The following is a 7,566-nucleotide window of genomic DNA, read 5'->3' on the forward strand; positions in this document are numbered from 1 at the left end:
CCTGGCGGCGTTATGAAAACGGCGTTTTAATATCGATACGGCGGTAGAAAGCGTGCGAATTATGACCCATATGGCTTTCCATATTGCAGCGCATTTCTTCATTTGCATGTGTTGTGAGGATTTGCAGCGTTTCTTCGTTTGCATGTGTTGTGAGGATTTGCAGCTGGGTGTTGTCAAACTGATGAAGACAGTAGTTGGCGATGTAACTTTGTAAAGAAACTCATGCATGCCTTTAGACTGAACATGTAATACAATAGTGCATTTTTGCTATGGTACTGATTTAAAAAACTTGCACTTTGAAATCCATTTTCAAAAGTTTGCATTTTCAGGCCCCCAAAATGCTTTTGTCATGTAAATGAATGGCCAAAACATATAAAACTTTTTTTGGTTTTCGTTGAAAATGGTGTTGTGTAAACAGGGTATTTTGTATATGTGTGAATATTAGTATTTATGGTTTTGCTTATGTGTTTATAGACCAAAACAAAGAAACAATAAACCCTTTAAATTATGGTATTTTTCAATAATATGTAAGGTCTGTGTTTGTATATAATATTCTCTCCCGATCTAACATACCAAAGATTCATGATACGCAGTGGGCTGCAGGTAGTGAATTCTCTTTGGAGTGACACTCAAAAGCATGCTACGACATGGCAGTGGTTTTGACACAAATCCCTTTACTTCTCTGGGTGGCTTATGAATATGGTGAACTTTCCAAACAGTAAATCCTTAAATTTGTCTTCACTTGAAAGCATTTCAAAGCAGAGAACAGTTCATTTGGGTAAAAGATTTCTAAAAAAAATTAAATATAGAGAGCAGAGACTAATGATCTAAGTGGGTCGGCCATCTTTCACCCCACCGGGGGGCTTAGCATGTAAAGGCTGACTTGTCCCACAGCACAGCAGGGAAGCCATACCAAGATGGAATGCCCAAAAATTGCCTGCCACAAATTCAGAACAAATTCTGGATGTCTTGTGCATCACATGGCCAAAGCCTCTTAGAGTTTGTCAGGGGAAAGAAATCTAATATGGTTAATTTCACAGATGTTAGTGTTATTGATAGACAATATAATAACAAAGTAGAACTAGAAGAAATGCTGCACTTTATTTAAAATATATACCACGGAAATGATTGATTACTGCAGTTTTTGAACATAATTGAATAATGATGTGAAAGGCTTTAATGTAAGAAGTTTATTTCAACCAATTGTTAAGCATATAAAGTGAGCACAACGAAACAGCACTTTAACGCACAGCTCTTTAATTCTGAAAGCCTAAAATGGCCACATTTTTCCCAGCCTGAGCTTGTGTGGTTAAGAGCTTTCTTCCTGCCAGAGGAGGTGGGCTGTTGTTGTTGTTGGAATGAGCATGATCAACTAAAGGGGTTCTTTCAATCGTAGTGACCGCATGAACTTGCAGGACTTACAACAGTGAAGGAATATGACAAACCCAAATTTTTATGGCACACTTGTTTTAAAACCAACCTGGATCATGACTTTTTATGCCTGACAAGCACGCAATCAATATCTTGAGTATTTGATTAGAAAATCCAACTACACATCTTATCTATTCCACATCTTGCACATAGGATTCCCTTCTGTGATAGAATATTGTATTGTATGTTGCATCTATCTATCTATCTATCATCATCTGATTGCATGTACTGTAAAATAAAAACATCCAATAAAAGGGTCTTGATGGAAAAATAAAAACTGAGAGTAAATGTGGGAGTAATTATGTTTTTTGAATTACGTGCAATCATACATTGTAACAATTAATTTAGCAAAGTCATGTGCATATGCATGTACTCTGCTTCTCTGTTTTTCTTTGAAGAAGTCATTGACCTTGGACTCTGGAACTGTGCCTTTCACTTCACTGGCCATTATTTATGGTTATTTATACAAGTTCTTGGCAAAAGCTTGCTTGCAAAGCAAATGATCAGAAAACACAGATACTGTGTTGTGTGTAAGTATCCAAGTCAAGTATTCGGATGAAAAATGCTGTAGTGGGGCGGGAGTTGGTAAATTAGAAAGACAAAAAAAGTGAAGGAAAGATGTGAAATGTGAAAGACGTTAACTACCAAGAATTACACAAGATGTTGAAAAAGTTAGATGGGGAAATAATGAAAATGAACTGATTTTAGTCCCTTGGTAGAGAAGGAGATAAAAGAGTCTTGGTAATATTTGGGTTCCAGATGTTTATGCAATAGAAAACCAAACTAAATCGAATTGTCAGAACCCACATTATACTTGGAGATAAATCTACTGTCATCGTGTAAACATTCATATTCCCAGTGTGATGGATCACCCAGATGTGCATTCTGCTTGCCATCAATACTGTAAACACTGTGAATGATTCACTCTAAACAACCTGACTAACAAACCTAAGTATTCTGCAAGAGAAATGTTGATCAGTCTACACAGGTTGTGAATTTCAAAACATGAGCATGAGTGTGATAATCTGTTCTACCGGGAGGAAGCTGTACTGCAGTCAGTTTCTATTGCAGTAAGTCAGAAGAAAGGAATTGCCCTTTAGTCTTCTAAAATAATATCATGAACAGAGAATACATGTACCTCATCTATACAGTTTTGCTTCATTTTGGCATCACTTTAAGAGAGCTCAGAGTTTTGCTGTGGAAAAAGAACCGATTAAGAAACTATAAGCAAACTTCCATGAACAATGGAATGCTGTTATCAGGTAAGATTACTTGAGCACACATTTAGGCCACATCCACACGAAGCCAGAGCTTTCCCTATCCGATCTTTTTTTTCTTCATGTCGTCTCAAGAAATATTTGTGTACACACCAAACTACTGAAAACGACTCAAAATTATGTAGTATACATGCCAGACCAGCATATAGAGCTGTAAATCTGCCACGGAGATACACTAAAAATGGAGAAGACTTGGAGCATGCGCATAAACCTTGCGCGCTGTATACTAGGGCTGTGCGATATTGAAGAAAAATGTGATGTGCGATACCTTGTTAAATAATGCGATATTCGATATGCGATACGATATTGACTTAAGTGTGTAAAATCAATTAAAATTATATTTTAAAATATTTAAAAATGAAAATTATATAACCAATATATGTTTCACATTCTTTCTTGGAAAAGAAAGCATCACTACAACTTTTGAAAGTTGTTTTAGCACCACATAAAAAGTAATGTCACAAATCAGAAAATTTAATTTTAACATCAATGTGAACAAACAAACAAACAAAAATAATGCCACTTATTTTATACTTTATTAATGTAACTTTGCTTTCTGTTTATTACTTAAAGTACACTTTAAGTACTTCTTCATATACCACAGCAAAAACTATAGCCTAAGAAAGTTCAATAATGAGTAAAGGCAAGTGAACAGTCAGTAAAAGAATCAGAAAATTTAATTTTAACATCAATGTGAACAAACAAACAAACAAAAATAATGCCACTTATTTTATACTTTATTAATGTAACTTTGCTTTCTGTTTATTACTTAAAGTACACTTTAAGTACTTCTTCATATACCACAGCAAAAACTATAGCCTAAGAAAGTTTAATAATGATTAAAGGCAAGTGAACAGTCAGTAAAAAAAAAAGAAAAAGAACAAATACACAAATTACAAGCATAGATAAAATAAACAGTAGTATTCAGGTACATAAATTTAATAATTAAGTGTAATATAACACTATGAATTAAATTAAGAATTAAAATTCAATAAATGAGCCTAATCTTCAGGTGTGAGTCAGACACCAAGACGAGACGGCAAAGAGTTGTTTACTGCAACTTATAGCACTTAATAACTCTTTTTAACATCAAGCAATTCTCTGCTATATTAGTGCTGTCAAACGCATCCAAAATAAAAGTTTTTGTTTACATAATATACTGTATGTGTGTGTGCTGTGTATATTTATTATGTATATATAAATACAAAAACATGCATGTATATATTTAAGAAAAATATGTTATATATAATATAAAATATAAGAACATGAATATATAAATGTATAAACATGTAAACATTTTCAAAATATATACTGTATGTGTGTGTATTTATATATGCATAATAAATATACACAGTACACACACATATATGATGTAAACAAAACTTTTATTTTGAATGCTATTAATCATTTGACAGCACTATGCTATATGCGTCGACCTAAAACTTTGACCTTTTGCAACGTTTTGATTTAAGTAGCCTATTATTAAAATAATTCATATATTGCATGCCGCTGCGATATGCATATCGCGATATTTGCATTTGCGATATTTCGATAATTTCGATATATCATGCAGCCCAACTGTATACAAAAATTTTTGCTTTAGTAATTATTATTTTTTCTTTAATAAATCTAATAGGCTCAGTAGCTTCTGCAGCACGAACACAAGCATGTAGTCCGCCATTATTGTTAATGTTATGTGACGTAGCGGGGTCTGACTAGGGTCGAGACGTGGGGTGATGACATCATCGTTTCACAAAATATACGGATTGGCTGTACACACGAAAACTCGAGTGTGTCGTTTTCAGATTCATCCACTGGGACCCGGTTTTAAAAAATAGCGGTTTCAGGCTCCCAAAACGCCGGATCCGTCTGGACGAAACGCCAATACGATACAAAATTTTTACGTATACAGCTAAACGCGTCTCCGTGTGGACGGGCTCTTAGACCCACCTGCTCTAGTGATAAACTGAGTTAATGCTTGTTGACAAATCAAATGTCAACTTTGTCAAACTCATTTTCTTGAAAAACATTTCAGGATATCTGATCCTTTTATTTTCTCTTTTGCAGTTGTTGAAAATTTTTGAAAATTCAAGGCAAAACTATGCATTTATTACTATGCATTTCTTTCAGTGATTGTCTTAATATTTGTTCTAAGTTACACTGCTTTGTCAGTTTGAATTTGTTTGTTTACTAAATGTAAAATGCCTCAAGCGTGTGACGGAAATGTTACGCCCCTACCATACTGTGATGCCCTGTCCGGCTGGAGCGATGAGACAAAAACATTAAAACCCATTATAAACAAGGCATTTGTTGCATCCAGTGGGGACATAATTACGGATTATAATGACTTATACTGTCTTTTTACGCGTTGCATCGCGCCACGTAAACATAAAACCATGTCTGCATTTGTGATCAGAGAAATGACAAACAACAAGCGCTACTCTACACTGCTCAAAACTCGTGTTTGAATCGTCAGTGGCAAATTCTTTATATATAAAAAAACTTACTTACAGTCTGTGAGTCAGAACAGCCGGCATTGTAGTCTACTCTACCAGGATCAGGAAACAGTCCTCCATAAAATGTGCTGCACACATCTGAATATTTGGGTTGAACTGTTCTGGAACAGTGTTGTAAATACAACTTAACCACTGATTTCTAGTCGTGTCCTCTTTTGGAAGGCCAAACAAAGTAGTTTTGCTTTCACAACGAAACACAGCGTCACACACGGCGGCCTTGAGTGAGCGGAGACCTGCGGGCTAGAGTGAGTGGCGGCCGGGCTAGAGTGAGTGGAGGCCAGCGGCTAGATTGAGCGGCGGCCGGTGGATTCGACGAAGGAGCGGCCAACGGGCAAACACATGTGACGACCCTGGGCTGCAGGAGTGTAGATTACATTGGGGACGTGTCCCTCCCACTTTTAATATAACGTAAATTTGTCTCCCGCACTTTTTCGGGCAAGTGTGTTCGCATAGAGGTTTTCAAGAGCTGGTGTGAATAAATATAGATTTAAATTCAAAGAGACATGATAGTCTGTGCATGATCTGATGTTTTATTCGGACCCAGAATAAGGCGATATGAACATCGTGGAGTGCTAAACACTCATGTTACATTCATACTCGAAGCCGGAGGGTGCTCTCGTGCAGAAGGTCGTACGAGGAAATTCCTAATATGGACAAAAGCGTCCAGCTATCGTTGTATGAAAACAGTTGTTTTTACAGAAAACAGAAACGTTTGGAAACATGAAGACATTAAACATATGATTGTGACAATATATGGTTTATTTGTGTATGTCAAGTCATCTCCAGGTAATAAATAAAGTATATGAACAATGCAGTGCTAATTGACATAGCATTTATGACAGTATAGAAACTATTCTGCCTTATGTGATAAAAAAAGTGTTTGTAGTATATAAACAAATCATTATTATTGGTTATTGTCCAGCAGTTATCTGATTTCTAAGTCACTTAAAAGCTAGAAATTAGAGAACAATTAAAGTTGCCTATACACCAGTTAAAAGTTTTTGAACAGTAATATTTGTAATGTTTTTTAAAGAAGTCTCTTCTGTTCACCAAACCTGCATTTATTTGATCCAAGGTACAGCAAACAGTAAAATTTTGAAATATTTTACTAGGCTATTTAAAATAACTATTTTCTATTTGAATATATTTTAAAATGTAATTTATTGTGATTTCAAAGCTAAATTTTTAGCATCATTACTCCAGTCACACGATCCGTCAGAAATCATTCTGATATTCTGATTTGCTGCTCAAAAAACATTTATTATTATTATTATGATGTTGAAAACAGCCAAGTAGATTTTTTTTCAGGTTTCTTTGATGAAGAGAAAGTTTAGAAGAAAAGCATTTATCTGAAATAGCATCCTTGCTAAATAAAAGTGTTCATTTCTATAATTTCTTCTCCAAAAAAATAAAAATTATACTGACTCGAAGCTTTTGAATGGTATATGTATAATGTTACAAAAGCTTTTTATTTCACATAAATGCTGATCTTTGGATCCTTCTATTCATCAAAGAATCCTGAAAACATTTACTCAACTGTTTTAAATATTGATAATAATAATTTAAAAAGGTTTCTTGAGCAGCAAATCCGCATATTAGAATGATTTCTGAAGGATGTGACACTGACATTCTTTGCGATGGCGCCGATGTTGATGGCTGCCTCCGTGACGTGCGCCACAGTTGTTTTTATGTTTTTGTTAGTTTGTCCTGTCTCTAGTTATATCCCTGCAATCAGTTTCACCAGAGACTAATTGCTGGACATTCGGAAGTACACACCACCCGATATTTCACCGGTTTTCGATTATTCTGATGTTTTGCTGGACATTGTAGTCGGGGGAGCAGCGGCGCTGTTCAGACGCTTCAGGACACGCAGATGGGGGAAGTGAGCCGACACACTCGTGAAGCTCAGGCAGCGCGGATTCAGGACGCCGTTGCCTAGCATCCATCTGGCGAATCTCTGCTCTCTACCCAACAAAACGGATGAACTCCTTCTGCTCTCCCAGAGAAATAAGGATTTTTCAAACTCTGCTGCTATGTGTTTCACGGAAACCTGGCTGAAAGACGGGTCTCCCGGGCTTTCAGCTGTTCAGAGCGGATCGTGACGCAGAATCAACGGGGAAATCACTCGGCAGCGGGACATGCTTTTACATCAATGAGAGGTGGTGTACAGATGTAACTGTGTTAAAGAAGATGTGCTGTTCAGATCTAGAAGTGCTCTTCATTAACTTTAAGCCGTTCTATTCGCCGAGGGAGTTTTGCTCATTCATTCTCGCCAGTGTCTACATTCCTCCGCAAGTGCACGTGAGCTCCACTTTACAGAAACTCGCTGATCAGATCACAGA

Source organism: Sinocyclocheilus grahami, unplaced genomic scaffold (assembly GCF_001515645.1).
Source record: "Sinocyclocheilus grahami isolate Dianchi unplaced genomic scaffold, SAMN03320097.WGS_v1.1 scaffold184.1, whole genome shotgun sequence".
Lineage (NCBI taxonomy): Eukaryota > Metazoa > Chordata > Actinopteri > Cypriniformes > Cyprinidae > Sinocyclocheilus > Sinocyclocheilus grahami.